Source organism: Vidua chalybeata, chromosome 3 (assembly GCF_026979565.1).
Source record: "Vidua chalybeata isolate OUT-0048 chromosome 3, bVidCha1 merged haplotype, whole genome shotgun sequence".
Taxonomy (NCBI): domain Eukaryota; kingdom Metazoa; phylum Chordata; class Aves; order Passeriformes; family Viduidae; genus Vidua; species Vidua chalybeata.
Window position 1 is genome coordinate 7,217,898 of NC_071532.1, and position 20,056 is coordinate 7,237,953.

The 20,056-nt window shown below is 37.1% G+C and overlaps 1 protein-coding gene across 6 annotated transcripts in view; it reads right to left on the reverse strand.

Moving 5' to 3' along the window:
* The window catches only part of MACROD2 (mono-ADP ribosylhydrolase 2), an 852,188-nt gene that overhangs the window by 141,500 nt on the left and 690,632 nt on the right, over positions 1-20,056 (reverse strand). The window lies entirely within an intron of this gene.

Below are 20,056 nucleotides of genomic sequence, written 5' to 3' on the forward strand. Positions count from 1 at the left end.
GGAGACAAACCATTAAACCACCACGATTTCAAATAAACCCTAATTACGTACAAGTGCAAATGCATCAACAGGGCTTGGACATGCAATTAGATAGCTAATTATTATTTTAAAAAAAGACTACTCCAGATTGCTATACACACTGTCAGGTCCTGCATTCACAGAATATAGTATCATGTTAAGTGGCCGGGGTAGGAGCTTCTGCTATTTTTCTTGGGTTATTAAAGATGGATGGAGTCACCAAGGGGATTGATAAGAGCTTGCCACAGGAGGAGGTGTTGATGTGTCATCTCACGCTTTCCTGGCAGGAACTTACAAGAGAAATGGCAGGACTGGGAGGTTGGTTAGAAACTTTCCTAAGTTGTGGCTTTCTCCTGGGTGCTGACAGCTGAACCTGGACTTCCATGGGAGCAACAGAGAGATCATAAGAACTGGGCAAGAAGAACACTTACCTATTCCACCATTTCCGTATTCTCTTAGCTGAGGGATTTTGAATGAGGAGTTCCACTAAAATGAATGTATTTTTATAGTACTGCTTGTCTGCAAAGAAACTTCTTCATGAAATCTTTCCTGTATAAGTCTTATTCAAGTCTATCCATAATCCTTTGAAAGCCTGATGTCTCATAAAAACATAGCTCAACACAGAGGCACCACTCCAACAAGTACCCAACAGGAGCAGAGTTGGAAGAAAGGGAAACCAAAGCATTCCAGTAAAAATTTCCATCCCTAGCCTGCTAAAGAAAATAAAGAAGAAACCTTCTCTGCACAAGCCACCAATCAGTAGAATCTGATTAGACCAAGACCATGATAAAAACAGATTGGCCCAAAAAAAGATGTGGAAGAAGCAGGAACTTGCTAATTATATACCTCATGAGCTTCTCACTTGCTGATGTGAAGGAGATCTTAATCCTCCTAGAAAAAGCACCACATTTTTATAAAAAGCTGTGTTTATATTTTTAAAAGCATTTTCCTGTTGATAATATTTCCACATTTCCAGATATTTTGGAGACTTTACCATGGCTCTGGTAGCAATTAAGAGAATTCAACATGAATCTATCTGACATAAGCAATATTTTTGTACCAGGATTTTGCCACGTAATATTTCCAGCTGCATTCTTTTTGAAATGATATTAATGCTTATAGAAATGCAAAACAAATCTGTCATTCACCTTTTTTCCCACTGTACCAAACACATAAAAAGTATAAAATGACTGAAAGTATTTTACAGCATTCCTAATTCCCTTTGCCTAAAAGAAGCTAAAACAGTTTTCCAGAACAGCCCATGAATCAAGCATCAGATGAAATGCAGATGGCAGCACTGCTCAGCATGCATTCATCCATACCAGTCAACTTCCCTGATGGACCACTCCATTCAACGGTGTGAGATTGATTCAACTGAAGGATTCAGCTCATTCCTAGCGTTACACATTAAAAAGGACAATAACAGCATGAGCAGAGATGGGGGTAGAAGAAGACAGGAGCCAGATGAGCCTTGGTTTAAGAGTAACTTTAGCCTAGCAATCTCGGGCAGCTGTGGTACAATGGGATTTGTGGTCACTACTTTAGATCCCATGTGACCAGGACAGGGAAAGGCTAAAGCTGTTACATGGCCTAGGTGGCACTCCATGTACCTGCCTCGGCTTCTGCCCTCTGGGATTTTTTTAAAAAGCACTCTCTGGATTTTCTTTGCATATATAAACCCCTCACAACTCATGTGCCTTTTAAGGCTGTGCTTTGAAGCAGCTGCTCAAAACAAATAATATCCTACTATGTGAGCAGCCCTGTTGTAAGCAAGGACACCATACCTAAGGTGAAGTGACCACAGGGATGAAAGGATTGAAGCACTTTCTCTTTAAGCACTTCCTTTTTTTTTGGCATGTATACAATACCATGGTTACTCTAACTACCATCTCAGATACTTTTCCTCTGGACAGCTCCTTCTGTTTCCCCTTTTTTCTCACTCACATAGTTCCACATGATTTCTGTTTTCACAAAGCTTAACTTGGCTATAAGACTAACTTCTGTTCTTATTCCAATATTCTGGGCACTTGTATGATTTTTGGTTTTTCAACAAAGGAACAAAGTCAAGCCATACCAATTGCAGACATCAAAAACATTGACTAGGAAAATGCTTATAATTAGGAGCCACAAGGAAAAAATCCTCAAGTTGCTTAAATGTTATACAGACTAGATATATACACTGTATACCCAGTGTCCTATTCCTGCTAATATCTTTGATTGTTTAGGCAACAGTATATGTCAAAATGCATTTCAATAATACCCTAACTGGCACAACAGCCTTCTCTCATTTAGTAGATTCAATCACTACTTGCTGATGGAAGGCAGAAATCCCAGCTAAAAGATGACATTTACAGTACATTTCTCCCATGACCGAAATGTTTTTATCACTCACGATCTTTTGGACAGGATTCCATATCTTGCTCAATGTATCATGAAAAGGGAAAGCAAACATGAGGCAGCAGGAACAGCTTTGTCATGTCTTTACTGAACTCATTAATCAATATTTGTACTGTCAGTGAACCAAAAACTAGGCTGGACAGCAAAAAACCCAGAACAGTGCCTGCAGCCTTGGGTCTTTTTTTTCCCTCCAGCACAAATAATATGCCTGCATGTCATATTGCTAGAAGTCACATCCATTATTCAATTATTCAAAATACTTCAGCATAATTCATATTTCGTGAGCCCAGAGTAAAACCAGGTTAATTGGTTTGTGTCAGATTATAAATTTAATCTGGGTAGTAAAAGCACTCAGATCAGATTAACTGTATTTCATTATTTTCTCAGAAAAAATCTATTACATTGAAAAGTCTTCATCATGTACAGTTGAAAAGTATGGGGAAACTGACATTAAATGACTGAAAACACTTTTAAATAATAAGACCCATCCAATCTTTGTTGCATGAGGAAAATATTATATATAATCTAGAGTAATATAAGAGTTTCACATATCTCTTTTCCTACCAAACAAAAAATCCAACTTAAAAATATCTGGGAAACATTTGTTTATAACAGAAAACATTCATTTTCAGAGTTCTTTGGGGTTATATGTATTTCTGGCTGGGTAAGTAGATTATCTGAACTAATTTATTTCCCTGCATATTCTGTGTGCTGAATTGAGGAGGAAGGAGATGGGGTAGGTTTTTGCAGTGAGAAACATTTGCTTGAGGAATTCCCTCTGATGTGTTTATCTGATGTGTTATTGACAACATTAACTAATGACTATTCATTACATCAAGTGAACATCTTTGCAGCTTGCTCCCTGGTCTGCTGAAAAGAGCAACAAAGCCATTAGGGAGCATCTGAAAATCCTGCAAGGATACCCTGTGGCAGGACATTTCCCACCTCACCTCCCAGACAGCTGGGGCCTATGGATGAGATAACCCAGCAGACAGATGCCTGACAGGGGGGTTATCTCTGGTGCCAAGAGGGTGAGACCCCCAGCTAAAAATAAACATCTTTGTCTGGAGACTGAGATGTAGAGAGAGATAAAAATGAGATATCATTGACTGAAATACACTACTTTACACTATAAAAACTACACAAATTTTCACAGAGACAGAAGCCTCCTACACACTCCCTGGAAATGTGCAGGAATTCTCCCATGAAGTTTGGACACATCTCTGTGGATGCTCTTCTGGAAATTGAGAGAAAAGACCATATGTATGCCCCATCAGAAATTGGATGGTGAGATACATGGAATCCTAACCTATACCATTTCTTTGCTAGCTGTACCTCACTCGTCCACTGAATTGTTACCTACTAACAGTGTTTCTTTTGTTTATCCTGTGTACTAAGTAATCTGTTAAAGTCTTATGTCTGTTTTTCTTGGTCTATTCAATAAATAATTCATGTTGTAATAGACCTAATCAGAAATTATTAAGAACCTGAAAAGCCTGAGTGGGTTTTGGGCCTCAATAAAGTTACTGTCTACTGCCAGAGGCCTGGGCAGAGACTGGGACTTGTCCAAACTCCCCTCTCCATTTGTAACATACCTTTTCTGGAAAGCCCCCAATAATCTTGTCTTCCCAAATGCTCTTCTCATTTCACATGGGGAAAGGCTCTGATTCTCAGAGGTGTTATACACTATATCAGTAAATAAAATTTCATCTGTAGGCTCAAAACTGAGAACTTGTTTTGCGAAACTATTAAAGCTCCATAATATTCAGTCTGCAAAGATTGCTTTTCTTGGTAACATGTTATATCTTCAATTTCCATGGCAAAAATGCAAACAATTTATAAAGGTCACAATGGATTTAGGTCATACCTTCTAAAGATGCTACCTGGCAGTAAAATGCAGAGCTGGATAGTGCTTTTCACTGAGTGTGCACAGTGGCTGTGGTTTATTTCCTTCAACCTCCCCTTTCCAACTTCACCTCAGATCTGCTTTGCCCTTTTTGCAGCTCATGTCTTGCTTACCTATTACATGGCCTATATTCTCTGCATTAAGGTTGTAGAAATCAAAAAAGAGATGGTTTAAAGAAACTGTCTTCCACTTTTTCTTGCAAGGATGAGAACTCTCTATTCACTCTGTGTAAAGACTGTGAAGACTTAGTCTGTCTTTGAGGAACTAGATAGACTTTGAAATTTCACAAGAAAATATCAGATTCTCATTACTGTTGTGAACCTTATTCAAACTCAGATTTAGATAGGCAATTAAACTAGAAATAGCAATTATTATCATCAGCTTTTCTACCCACACCTAAGGCAAAACTCACTGGATCGTTGAAGATCCTCAGTATCTTCATCTCTCAACCGGACTTTCAATGACTAAACTTACTTGTTCACATCATCAGAAGTCTCAGGGAATATTACTTACTACTATTTCATCAAGTGTACCTGACTTTTTATCATCTTCATAGACCAGGTAAACCAAATAGTAAGTTCACATGAAAGGCCGATGGTCATGAAGGAACAGTCATTTCCAAATATAATTTTCCATCATCACTTACATTGTTAATTGGCATAAATGAAAACAAGACCAAATGCTTGAGGTACAGTCACTCTTTCAGAAAGGAAACAAAAGGAGGATCTTGTCATCCTTACATTTTGGTGATGCCAGGTGAAATTGGACAAGCACCCAGTAACAGTCACCTGCACACCCTGTGTTTGCTGTAAGTAAATAATTGGCCTGCAGACATGACAAGCCAAAATCAATAAGTGCACTGTAGGGATTCTGTAATTTACCCTGCTGCAAGACTGAGAGTACAGGGCAACTGGTTATCCACAAAGGGTATGATTACCCAGCAGGGAAAGGAATTTCATGACCTTGCAATGCCCTCTCTTTGATAACCACTTGCTCTGTGTATTCAACGGTACAAGGCTGCATACCACACCATGGAGTTAATAAACATTTTCTCCAAGAAATCTCTTCCAAAGCACCAAGTGAATACACATTTCTATGCATACAGTTGACCTCTACATAAGAGTAAATTCCCAGGTGGTATTCAAAAATGATGGACCCATCTGTAAAATCATTCTTTCATCAATTTAAACATTTGACAGCATCCAGCAGATTTAACTTCCACCTAAGCAGAGATAGAGTAACTTGCCCCATTTTCAGCAGTCTGAAATTTGAAGGTGGACACAGATTAATTATCTCTTTTCTTAAGCCATTGCCATTTTTAAGATAGAGCTTCAGCTATCTAGCAGAGAACATGCCTATAAAGTAAGGATTAAACAAACTCAGAATTGAGTAGATGCTTTATTTGAGATCAAAAGATAGGCAGGTGTCAAAATTCATCTTTGATAACACACCATCCATCAGCTTTGATTCTCCTCCTAAAGTATACATTTTTCTTTCCAGTGCACATTTCACACAACACATCATGCCACACTTCATATTCTCCTATAAAGGTGATTTTCATTCTTCTTTCTAAGCTTGTATCTGAGCTTAACTCAAGCTTTGCATTTTTGATAAAGTAAAAGATATAAAAATATAACTGGCAAAAACGCATTATTTCCTATTTTAGACTCCCCAGTGATTACTAGCAGAAGTCTCTGTACACACCATTAAGAAGCATTATGCTTCTATATACAAACTTTCCTCCTAATGGCTTGTTCTTTCAGAATAAGATTACCTCATTAGCATGGTGGAATGAGTTTGGGTAAATGAATGGTACCTATATTGTCAGTAAAGCTGAAATGCTATTACATATATACTTCTCTAGGGAGATTCAAGTAAGATTTAAATCAATTTACCGCACATTTTTTACTATATAAGAAGGGGAAGAAAACTGGCACATCTGGTGTGAGCTGACCTTCCCTCAGGACACAAAACTTTTGATCCTGTTTTCTCCAGCATCTGCTAGATGTCATGGTAAATGCAATTAAATATGTGGCATGCTGTAATTCTCGTTTGTCATGCTTTCCTGCAGGTAGAAAGAATCTTTCCAAATTCTAATATTTTACCCTTATAGTATGTGAGCCCACTGTCAAGTAACAACAGCTGGACCTTACTAATCATATGTTCACTTTACATTTCCTTCTGAACTCAGGCCTGTGATGTTTCTCTAATGAACAGGTGACAAATCCCTCTTTTCTTCATCACTTGATTTCTTTATGGTGTACAGGGCACCATCTACTACACATATAACATCACAACAGAGCAATTTAAATAAACAAAGCACTTTAACACAGAGAAATAGCTGCTAATATGTTGGAAGAATACCTGCATTCACTAATATTTCATATGGTGCCTTTTTTGATTTAAAATAGACTTGGTATCACAGATCCAAATGATTTTAAATGCAAACTTTGCTTCACTAAGCAATTCAATGATGTGTGCATTATACAGATAACAGCTGGTCTTTTATCTGTGTTCCAAACAGAGATCATGCACCAGATAACTTTTTCATTATTAGCCAACAATATCACACTGAGCTTTCTATCTTTTTTACACAGAAGAAAGACTGAGACATGTGCTATATATCCATATCATTCAGAGACCATAACTTCCACTCATTCATGTATCTCACTCACTTCTTAATATTTGGCAGTCATACAGTCCTGAATGGACCACAAATCAGCCTGTACTTTTCCTGTACCAGCCACTTCAACACAAACTAATAAGAAATATTTTTATTAAAATGTCTACGTTGGGGGTGGTTTGGGGCTTTTTTTTTTTTTTTTTTTTTTTGTGGGGTTGGGTTTTTTTTGTTTGGTTGTTTTTTTTGGTGCAATTTTCAAGTCATTCACATAACAGCAGAAAATCAAGTCAGTAGGAGGGAGCATTAGAAGAATCAGAGTCTGGTCACTGTTGTTGCAGGCCCCCGGCTGGGAAATAATTAGCATTGACTCCATGACTCACAGAAGGCTGATCAATCTCTTTATTATATTATTATTAAGAAACCCATTGCTTTTATAGACAGTTACGATACAGCTGGACTTGATTGGTTCTCCAATCCAAATATCATCACCATTGGCCAATTAAGAAACCACCCTTTGGTAACAAATCTCCATAACACATTCCACATGTTCACAATAAGAGGTGCAGCAAACGAAGATAAGAATTGTTTCTCATTTCTCTGATCTTCTCACAGCCTTTCCCAGCACGATGCCTGTAAAAGTTGTGTTTCTCTCTGTGGCCAGCATGCTGCTGCCACAGGTCAGTTTTTGAAAGAGTTAGTAATTATGAAGAACTAGAGCTCAGAAAAATGTTTCAAATTAAAAACTAAATTTTTTGGTCTATGTAACACACATATTACTTGCATGAGGGTTTTAGCAATATCTTCATTGAATTATGACTGCAGCAATTACAAAGTAGTTGCTTTTGCAGGTGAATTGCTGAAGATTTTGACTAAAAACATGTCAAAGTACTCCTCCTGCAAGTCCTAGCCTCAGAAATTTCTTTACAGATGGTCTATTCTTTGGTGCCACCATGCACCACAGCATTCTAAGCCAAAAACAAACTCTAAAGCAACCCACCTCTGAAATTTCATCAAGAGTCTCAATCTGCATTTCTATGAGCACTGGAATAAATGTGGTAAAGCCTGGCCACATAGGTAGCATAAGAAATCTTCAAAAACACACTGACTTGCTCTAGGGCAACCTTCAAGGAAAACACTGGAACTCTTTCATAGCAAGAGCTGTTATTCACGACAGCTTTGCTCAACTTCAGTATGAACTTTCAGAGAGATTTACCTATAGAAAAAAATTTACAGATTTATCTATAGAGAAAAAAAAAGCCAGACTTCAACATAAAAATTCTAGTTCCCAGACATGCTGGATTTTAAGATGCACCTTTCCTTCATATTTTAGTAGTATCTCAGATAGATTTAAAACTCAGACAGACTGCTGAATGATTGCATGTGAAGTACAGCATGACACAGTAGGAATAAAACTCTGACACTAAGCAATCTGTAATGTAAAAACTCTCAGACTTTGAAGGTTTTTATTAAATCTTCAGCCTAAATTACTTTGTTCATCAGAGCTATAGAGAGATTAATATGGCCTTAGAGCCCTGGAGCCAACTTAATTGTGTACTACAATCTGTGCTGGCTAGTTAAATAGTTTTCAGTAGATCTTTTTCTTTTCCCATCCCTTGCAGATGCTCAGACCACCATGGGAACCTGAGCAGGATGACTCCTTCTGTCAATCCAAAGTGCAGAAAGCCACTGCATTTCTTCTGGTGGACATGAAAACCAGAATTCATCATTATTAGGAAGAAATTCTTCAGTATGAAAGTGGTGAGACACTGGCACAGGTTGCCCACTGAAGCTGTGGATGCCTCATCCCTGGAAGTGTTCAAGGCCAGGTTGGATGGGGCTTTGAGGAACCTGGTCTAGTGGAAGGTATCCCCACATGTGGTAGAAGGGTTAGAACCAACTGAGCTTTAAGATCCCTTCCAACCCAGACCATTCTAGGATTGTATTTGATAAAATATCTCCATCAACTGAATTAAAATTTATCCCATTTTCCATTATTTTTGGGACAAAGACAGGAAAGAATTTGGGTAAAATTACTCCTTTTGGAGAAGGGTTGCAAGTAAATACTTCTGGTGCAGGGCCAGCTGTTTTTATCCATCCAAGGAGACCAATGCAATGACCATATATCTAATACATGTGCTAGAACTAATCTTCTCATATAAGGAGCCATCCTTCCATCTTCTCTCTTTTTACAGCAAAAATGTTTGAGAATTTGGCACAATTTGGAGCACACATTGGAGCAACTTCTTGCTATTCACACAGGTTCTGAGATGCAAATTGAACATGATGAAGGAGCAGCCCCTAACCCAAGAAAGCTCTTAAATGTGCTCTTTACTCCTCAGCAGCAATTTGAGCAGTTCAAATTTCAGTGAGCTAACATTCACTACAAAGCCACATCTATTTCAAAGTATGCAAAAATACTGAAAGTGCCTTCATGGATCTGTATTTTGCTTTGCAAAGGACTGGGGAGTTTTTTTCCTTGGTGATTTTACAGCTCAGAAGAAGGAGAAAAATCTCTTGACTTAATATGATGGCCAGCAAGTTTGCAATTATAAAAACACAACGTGCTTTCAGCTGCTCAAAATGAGTTTTCAAAAGAAGTGAAAAGACTAGGAAAAGATGGTTTGGCATGAAACATTAAAGTTTTATTCTCAGTCACCAAGTTGAGTTTTTGACAGAAGAGGGAAAAGGTAGACTAGCAGCTCTCGAAGTGAGAAACTCCTCAGGACAGCTAACTTTCTGTTTAAGTACAAAAACAGACTTGACTGTAATCTCTGGGGATCCTGATCAAAGCAGGTCACCTGCCTTTGCCAAACAGACCATCTGATCTCCATTTTATATCAACAATAGATGAGCTGACAAACTAGTCACAAGCCAAACATAATAAAGCCAAAAAGCTGTCAGCCTACAATAAACTTACCTTGAGGCTACAAGACTATAATCTTTGAATGTTTTCTGGCATTACTTGATCTGTCTCACCCAATTAATACTAATATACTACCCAGCTAATATAAGGACTTCAAGGATTTGTTGCCTGTCATCATGATGGTGATGAAGCATTCAGCACAAGATAAGAGTTGTAAGGTGGTTTTGTTCTGGTTTTAAAAATACATTCAGTGAAGTGAAATTCCAGTATTATGTTGCAATATGCTTTTATTAGGCGGAGGTTTATAAATTCTTCTCCAGAATCCTGTGGCTCAAAGCATCTTAAAAATGTTATTAAAAAAATATCAAAAACTCACCTGCCATTCAACATCTTTTTTAGGAAACTCAGTTTCAGATACACACACGCACACACACACACACACACACACACACACATGTATACATAAAAGAATATACCTATAAGTATGTATTCAATATGTATTCAAATGGTTTCTAATTGCAAATATTTCTATCAGCACTAATACAAGTAAGACATTCTAAACATTCTTTTTGGAAAGAAAAAGATCTTTTTTTTCCTCTGTATGAGAGAATGTGAGATTTTCAAACTTCTTCAGAAACGTGCATGCTACATTGGCATAAAGGTTCATTTACCTTGATGAAAACCAGGACAGGGAAATTTAAGCAGAGCCTCCATACACTTCCAGGGCTAAATAGCTCCTCTAAAGCTTTTATCTGGACTGAACTCCCACTGGGAGTGTCAACATACCTTGATCTCTTTGTACTCTATTCCCCATCTATAAAATGAGGATTAATCTATGCCAAAAAGGAGCTCTGCAATATATTAGAGTGTGTCAGGTTCTTCAATCACATGAACCACAAATTCCCAAGTACCACTGCAAATAAGCTCACTTGAGTTCAATGCAAGAAAGGTTTGGGCTTTAATTCAGTATTATATTTTAACATCTCTTTTTTAAAACACAGAATCTTCTCCTCTGCAGAATTTGAACAAAAATAATCTCCTGAACTAGCTGCAATCTCAGCATGGTAATTACTCTATCTTTTAATATGCTGATTTTTAAAAGCACGCACTGAGAAAAGAAATATGTGATTCCCTGCATTTGGCAGTACCATGAACTAAGAAATAGTGATTGAAGAAATGCATTTTAGGGCTCGAAAGCAACATACTCCAGAGAAGATTATCTTATTATTTTGCATATCGCTAGACATTGGATCTAGAGATCTGTCATAAATGCTCTTAACTGCCAGCTAACCTTTGATTTTAACAGGCAGCCCATGCCTGACATTTAATTAGTAGTCCAATTAAGTATTTTGCTGTTCTCAGCTTATTTTGTCATTTAGAAGCGAGAGAAAGAAATCAAGACAGACTTCCATGAGGAAGAATTTACAAGTGTCTTTATTAGCTGTTAGAACAGTCATTCTGGCAGTGTAATGAGATAAGGACTTTCGGACCATTTCCTTAATATTGAGATGTTTGTCTTAGATCCTTAAAACCATTCCCAGGGATTCTTTCAGTAGTTTTATGGGAATGAAACAACTGTGAAAAAGAGAAGTATCAACATTTTATGTACTGGGTGCAATACTACTACAACATTAACATATGGTTCTCCTGCCAAGGTATGATAGAAAGATGTTCATGGGGACAATGGGCTGTAGTGAATGGATATTAAGAACCAAAGCAATGATCTGTAGAATTTTGTGTCTTCTCTTCAGTTGAATTTTACCCACCCTACAGTGATTTCACCATTAGCTGCTTATATGTTGTGAAGTTTTTAAGGCATCTGGTCCGGGTGGTTTCATTATGTTTATTATGCAGTTAACTAGTGATCCAGCATATCTGAAAAATTATTAAGCTCCTTTCCCTCTTCCCAGCCTAGGAGAGGCTGTTTTTTGGTCCAGCTGTTCTCTTTTGAGATAACTTTTCCATGATTTGTTTCTGAAAAGATACTCCCATAGGAAAAAAAAAAAAAAAAAAAAAAAAAGGTTTCTGAAAGTTAGAACTTTTATGGAGAGGTCATTAAGAAGGTGCTGATGCAATTCCTAGCTGGCTGCCTGTCACCTGCTGGCTGCCTGCTCTTCAGACAGTCTTGAGAATCACTCCACGCAAATGAGTGAAATGAAACCTAATTCCATTAAATCTCTCACAAGTTGTAACTGTTTTGTACTATGCCTGTATATCATCCTTGATATGGATTCCATCAGGGCTGCCCCAAAATGCGGCAAACATCAGAGACCTCCAGGAATTGAAACCCATCTGCATTTTTAGGCTAATGGGGGCAAACTGAAGTTCCCCAAGTCAACTTAGAAAATCCAGCAGGCCGCATCACCCAGTTTTAGTGTGCATCAGCTATGTTCACATGACAGTTAAAGTGGAGTAGGTAATGTTCTGTGTTAAAACCCACCTTGAATTACTGCACACAACCATCCTATGCTGACCAACCTGACTAAGGGCAACTGAAATCGATAATCTCCTCTTGCTAGCATGGATCTAGGATCTGAGACTGATGTGTGTCTTCAGCAGGAAGGAAATCCAGGCAGGAAAACTTTGTACCCAACACTACTAGCTTCAGGCTTTATTTTTGCCATTGTATTTATTTAGAAATCAAAAGGAATTTTCTTTTTTTTTAATAACTAATTATGGAATTGTTGAGGCAACAGCCTGAAGTGTCATCAGCAAAAGTCTCTTCTAAGGGTGGCTTATTAGAAGATCTGTTTATAGAATTTTGAAAATTATTTACCGTTCTTTAAATCAATTTGAAAGTGACTAGCACCACATAATTTTCTATTTGTACTAATTACAAGTAAAGAGCAATATTAGATGAGATGGTTATAAATAAAGCTTGTTGAGCAGCACATTGACATTATTTTATAAAGCTTAAGTTCTGCCAAGTTAATAATGGAATTTGGACCACGCGCAAAGAAACATGTTTGATTAACCCTTGCTGTGCTAATAACTGAAGACCATTTCTATTTCATTAAAAAGTACTGTGCTACATTAGTATTTATATCATTCTTTTGCTGGTGGTCAAGGAGTTAACAAACATCTGGAACGTGCCTTTTAAAAGATCATGAATACATTTAAACTATTTTTATCTTGGAAGTGATTTGATGTATCTGATCTACTGTGGTATAAAACTGGAGGGGCTGTCACATACAGTACCCAAGCAGTTTGAAGGGAAAAACATTTCCAGCTGTACCATACAACAGTTTCCAAATAACTCGGAATACATTTAGTAAATGATCATTTCATGAGGAAGGGGCTAAGCTGTATCACAGAACTGAAGGACAGCTAATAAATATACACTAAAACTAGGATTTTAAATGTATTATTGAGTATTTGACAACTGGATTTTCTGAATTATGAGCTCTATCCTCCAATTACTAACTAACTCCTTTTCCTTTCTGTATCTTGAGCAGTAATAAAGTTTTGAGTTTGAGTGGAAGAGTTTTGTTTGATTAGTTTTTCTGTTGCCAACAACAACTAATACTTACTATGCTTTGGGCACATTCCAACGGGCAACTGGCTAGATGACAGCGAATTCACCTACACGTGTTAATAAAAGCTGAGAAAAGCACAAGGGGTCCAGCACTGAAATGAGCTGAATGGTGCAGAAATACACCAGCAGATTCATAGCAGTGCAGCAGTTCAGTCGTAGTCCACTGAAGTTCTGGCTGTCAGATTTCCCTGTGGGTTAAACACTGCAGTCTTGGGCAATAAATGTTGGCTTCATATTGGTGTTCCATGCACTCACTTCTTTTGCCTACCAGGCATATTTACAATCTACAATTGAGTTGCAAAACCAGTAAATTACTTTCTTCTCATCATTTAGTTTCTCACATTTGCACAGTGACACACATCTGCCAGTTCCAGTCCTGTCCCTTGCTCCAGTGCTGTTGCCCAAACTTTCCTCCCTTTCTCAGATACTTCCTGTAGACCAACAGAGCTCACTTGTAACTCCAACTCCCAGAGAAAAAATATCCTCAATTCAAAAATAAGGTATCTATTACATGAGTTAAATAATTCCTCCTTAGCTATCATTTCCTATTAAGCCTTGAGTTATATTATTCCAAACATCTACTTCCAGAAACCAGGAAATATACTCACTGATTTTCTAGAAGTTTACTCCATCTTTCTCCTGCTTACTTAAGACTTCATCTTTCCCTTTCTTTTTTCCTTTCTTTTTTCCTTTGAGGAGGGACAAAAAGAGGGGAGGCAATCTGTCAGCCTCTCCATGCTGGGAAATCATCTTGCCATGTATTTTTGGTTTATGAAGCTTTGTTCTGTTAACTAGGCACTGAGTGAGCTCTGAAACACCAAGGCAGCAGCTGCCATATCTACAGAACATCCTTCTCTAGCAGACAGGTACAACAAGCTTCCAAGTCCATTGGAGTAATGAAAAAAAAAAACTTGATCAGGTTTTGTCCCATGCCCTCTAAAGTCACAGTACACTTTCCCATTTGCCTTCCATGATTATTAAGAAAGAAGCAGTATCATATCCTGGTTCACAAGGTTAAAGATGCTCAGGGAGGAAATACTAACTCCATCTTATCTGCTGTAAAACCAGCATTTTTACCCTTAGTTCCTCACTAAGAGTGAGGAATATTCATTCAAACAGAAGCTCTCTGTGCTCTGTACACACAGAATTGACATACGAATGAGTTTCCAACACAATTGAGACTGGCAGAGCAAAGAGGAGGGCTCTGTCCTCACCAGTCTGCCAACATCAAAAAGAACCTTCCATGTTTTTTAATTGAAAACTTTGAACAGTCCACAGGCTTATTCCAAAACTCTCTTAAAGAACAAGAAAATTCATCTTCAAAGGTTATTTTTTTTCAAAACACTCCATAATAACAAAAAGTAACTTAAACCTATGCATGAAATTAAAGTTGTCCCACAAAGGAAATAAAAATAAATAGTTAATTTTTTAAAGGGTTCCCATTTCTGGCTGGCCTGATTTCTAAATGGTGCTTGTACCACAGATGTATTTTGCTATCTAAATTTGGCACAAAAAGATCTCTGGCTATTCCCAAGAACCAGCTGGCTCATGGGGCCTGTAGTGCTCCATTGTGTGACCTTCTTTTACAGCCTTGAGAAACATTTCTCAGTGGTCAGATTTCTCCCCTTTCTTCCTAATTATCACAGAGGTAAGTCAAGGTCCTTAACATTAAGGATATAATTAAGTTATAGCATTAAGTTATAATGCTCCACAATAAAAAAAAAATATTTTTTGAGGAAATAGCAATGCTGTCACAAATAGACATCTTTAACTATATTTGGAACATCTTATAGGTACTAAGGAACTTAAAACTAAATTGAGACAGTCTAAAATAAGAATAAAAAGAAAGTAAATTATTATCCAACATAAAATGCAATGGACAAGAGATTTACCCAGTATATGCATACACTGCAGTTCTTTAAGTCAATTTTGCACCTATATACTATTGAAACAATTAACTTTAAGAACAAGCAAGATAAAAATGACATTTAATGTATATTAAAAAAAAAAATAAATTGAAGGACTTGGATTAATTAAGAATTTTCTAGGCACCTGCTTTTAAGGGATTTACCAAAAATCATTTTAAGACAGACAGTGCCAAGAAAGACTATTAGTCTCTTTTGGGATATACTTGGTGAACAACTTGTCACTGTCACAATCAATAAGACACCTTTTATTTTAATATATTACACACTAGTATTTACAGATGTAATCTTTTACTGCCTCTTTGGAAAGAGACTTGACAGAGGTAGCATTACACCATAATGCAGAAACCAGAATAAACTTGGTCTTCAGATCCAGCTGAAATGAAAACACTGGCAAAAATATCCTTAAATAGCAAAAACAATGTGCAAGTCCACTCACAAAAAAAAAAAAAACAAACTCAAATGCCTTATTGTTTTCGAGAGGAATAGCAAGTCTGCATACATAAAGCTAATGAAAGGACTGCTCAATTTATCCGAGCAGAAATGCTTTTAAAACCTTCATAGAACGTGCAGATACTCATTAAACATTGTGAGCTGCTCACAGGCAAATGGGCATAACTTTCTCCCATGGGAACATGCTGCAGATTATCAAAGACAAGCAGTGAAGAATAAAACTGGCTAATATGACAGTCAAGGCTGGAAGGATTTGCTGAGATAAGAAATGGTTCTCAGCATTCTGGCAAGGGTATTGTTGTCAGACATTCTGTGATTTCCATTTACAGAGAGCTTCACTGCTCTTTTTTATTTCCAGAATTAGCATATCAGAAGATGAAGCCTGGAGTTTTATGGGTTTTTTTTCCTTATTAACTACTCAAAAGCATGTGTTTCTATACTTTTTGATTTAGAATACAAAGAAAAAATGAAGAACAGAATTCTATCATTCTTTCAAATTTCTTACTTCCCTGAAAAATACTTATAGGCTATCTTGGCTGATGAAATTATATAAACCCTGCTCAGATCATCAGAGATAGTGCAATGGTGAGCACCAAGTAATTTTAATTTCACAACTAGTATTACACAGTAGATTTGTGATAATTTTTTCAATGCAGCCATAAATTGTAGGAAAAATTTCCTCAGAATTTCAAAAATTTGAAAAATTCTGAAAACCTGTACAAAGATAAATTCAGCATTAGATATGAACAGGATAAATAAAAATAGATTGCATTTACAAATCTTGAGTGCCTTCATAGAAATTATCAAGGCATGGTTATTTTCATCGTAGAAAGAAAATAATCTGCAATAGTCTGAGGCAGGAAAGAAATTGGCACAAGAAAGAGGGAAAACAGCTCTCCATGCATAAACAGGCACATATACTCAGTGAATGGCTTCAACAGTGAAAAAAGAGATGGCCATTAAAACATTGAAGGAAAAATAGAGATTCAGTCTATGGATATGCATCACCCTCAATGTAAATGTGTGGAGATCAGCATAGAAATAAATTGCATTACTTTTGCTACGTGCTGTATCAGTAAGGCACTTAACAGAGGTGGTGATGCATTGCAAGTAGGAATACAATGAAAGAGGAGACAGAAATTGGCAATCATTGGTAACGAGCAATAAATGGGTGTTTCTTTAAAACTGAGTTAGGAACAAATTGAGCCACAGCAATTTTTCTTGTTTAGTGAACAAAACTGACTAGTTGTTAATAATGCTGTAAAAGATAGAAACAGTCAATAAATCTCTTTCTTGTATCTGGAAAATAAGTCAGTAGATATGTCATACCACTCAATGATGATAACATTTATCTTTCATTCAAAAAGTAACCAAGGGTGATGTTTAAATGAAGCTTCCAGAATTAGACCTTTTTAAAGCAGCAGGCCTGAATAAGCTTCAGGGCAACACCTTCAAAGAGCAGTTTCCAAGGAGAAACTTTTACCATCAACATCAATGTTGAATAACTCTTTGAACAGTACAAAAATGCAAGAGGTTTGAAAAAAAGCAAACATGCTATTATAGTAAAAAGTAAGTATATAAAGACCTGTCACCTGAAATCAGTCCTGGGAAAAATTATGGAACACGCAACACAACTGTTTTTAAAGCAATTAAAGAAGGACTATATTAGAAGTGTTTATGGTCTTGTCAATCTAACTCAAGATCTGTGGCAATGACATTACACACTATAAGGTTAATAAAGTTAAAGGTGCTGAGATGATAAATTTCCCTGAGGTATGCAATTCAGTGCCAAGTAATATTTTGTTTAAGAAATAGGAAAACTACAAATTTAATGCAATACATTAAATATATCAAAGATCAGCTAAGTGACAGGTTTTAAAATTGAATTGGATGTTTTCCAAGTAGAGGCCAGAAAGGACCAAACATCTACCCAATTGCTACTGAACATAAATCCAGAAGCAAAGAAAAAAGATCATATTTAAGGAGTGAGGATTTTGTCCTAGAAAGCAACAAGTGAAAAGGACAAGCTGTTCACGATGAGTAAGGGTGTTGGGCAGCCACTTGATGCTACTGCATCTTCCAAAAATTCTGACAACTGTCCCCTTCTCCAAAAAGGGAGAAGAAGGCAGTTACAAGAAACCACAGGCCAGTCAAGCTCACCTCATTTCCTGGGGAAATTATGGAGCAAATTCCCCCAAAGACACCTCCATGCACATAAAGGACAAGAAGGGGACAGGAAAAATCATCAGGGAAGCACCAAGGTCAAATCCTGCCTGACAAACCTGGTTGTCTTCCATGACTTGGAGGATAAAGGAGGACTGGAAAGAGGACTGGTGACCTCCATTGCATAAAGCTATACTCACTATAGTACCCTGTATAATCGAATAAATGATTTTTCATATGGGATCTTGAACCTTGGAGAGATTCAAAACCCAACAGGACACAGCCCATAGCAGAGTTTTGAGCAAGGAAGCTGAAGAACACATCTCCAGAGCTCCTTGACAATCTGAATTACTCTGATTCAGCTCTATAATCAACCAAGCATGAGCTCCTAATACAACATTATAGAGTCTTTAACCTTGCAGACTAAAGAAAATGGGTAAAAAAAGAAGTTCACTAAATTCATGCTAGAAATAAGGGGCAAAAGTTAACAGCAATGCAACCAGAACTTTAGTGACCTCAAAAATTAAGACATTAAAGTCAGAGTACTTCAATATCTTGCACGTTTCAGAAAGTGTATGAGTTCATCACCATCCTCTTCTCCAGCCTTATAATCTGTGCATCTGTGACAAGAAAGCGTTGAGCTTTTTTCCCCATTCTTATTCTTAGGAGAACTATACTCCATTATCCCATAGATGGAAAGAAGACATAATAAGGGAAGGTGAAACAACTGCAGCACAAATAAAGCAAGAGTAATGTTCCAGCATTCAAGAATCCAAACACTGAAATTAGTCCCGGCAGAACATTAAATCACTGCTCCAGGATGCCATCAGAAGCATACAGCTGGGTAAACTATTAGGAACTCTACAATTACAAGTATCACTTGGGGAGAAATTGTGATAAAAAGAAGTGATAGACACATCATGTTGTGAATATACAGCATTGCTTCTTAAATGTTTATATGCCCATAGTGTTTAGAAAACAAATGCTTTGTGCATAAAGTGACATAATAAAAATTCTTTCTACTTCATGAGACCTAATTTTAGTGAAAATATTTTTCCTTATAAACATTTGATGTACACATCTGCTAGAGCTAAGAAAGTTAGACCTAAAAAAAAATAGTCACTAGTAGAAAAACCTGAAAAACACATAGAATGTAGACAAAGCATAAAACTTTGTCTGTAACATTTGTATGGACCCAAAATGACAAAATTTATGGAATTCCTTTTGCAACCTTCTCCACTGAAAACAGTATTTTGAAAATTTTATTTTTGATTACAATGTTATTCAATGCACTGAATTGCATGGATGCATATTCAAAATAAAATTAATTATGATTGGTCATAGCATCACAGGCAATTTGAAGAAGTTAATTACACATTCAAAGTGCTTCTGTCTTCAAATTAAAAAGAGAAGTGACACCAGCATTACTCAACGTAATTATATCCTTTTACTTATGTATTTTGACCAGTGTGTAAGTTAGTTCCTGCCATCAAGGCAGTTCCATCGTAAGATTCTGTTGGTTTTTTCCCCAAATAACAAATGCTAAGTCAAATGGATTTGAAGTATAAAAGTCCAAGATATTGCCAGATTTTGAGAAAAGAGTGCCGCAAAATCTGATGCAGCTTCAGCAGTTCACCCCGATTTGGATCTTCCCTATTGTACACTTGGCACTTAAGGACACACATTTTCCACTTTAAATATAGGTAAGGACTCAACTGCCACGTGCAGTTATCTTTTATCCTCTCTCTGCTATCAGATCCTGCTTTCATCTCTGACCGCCCACAGCCTCATGGCTTGAATTTCAAAGGAACAGACATTCTGATGTCCACAATATATACAATTCTTGCCATATGCACTTCTCTTACTACTTTCTAAGGACTTTTCTAACACCACTTCATGACAATAGGGCCAAATGTTTCCCCATCCACAGAGAAAAACAAAGAGGAGATGGGAGAAAATCCCCTTCCTTTATAAAAAGGAAATTATTTCCCTGTAACAAGTTGTGAACTGGCAAACACAAGAGGTGATAAAGCCAGACCAAAGGTGGAAAACATGGGCTAGAGATGTAAACATCTGGAATGCCACAGAGAAAAACACACTTGCCATTATGCTCTAGGTCCTCATGGGAGGATGGATCTATGAGTATTGCTGATGACCACCCACAAAACATACC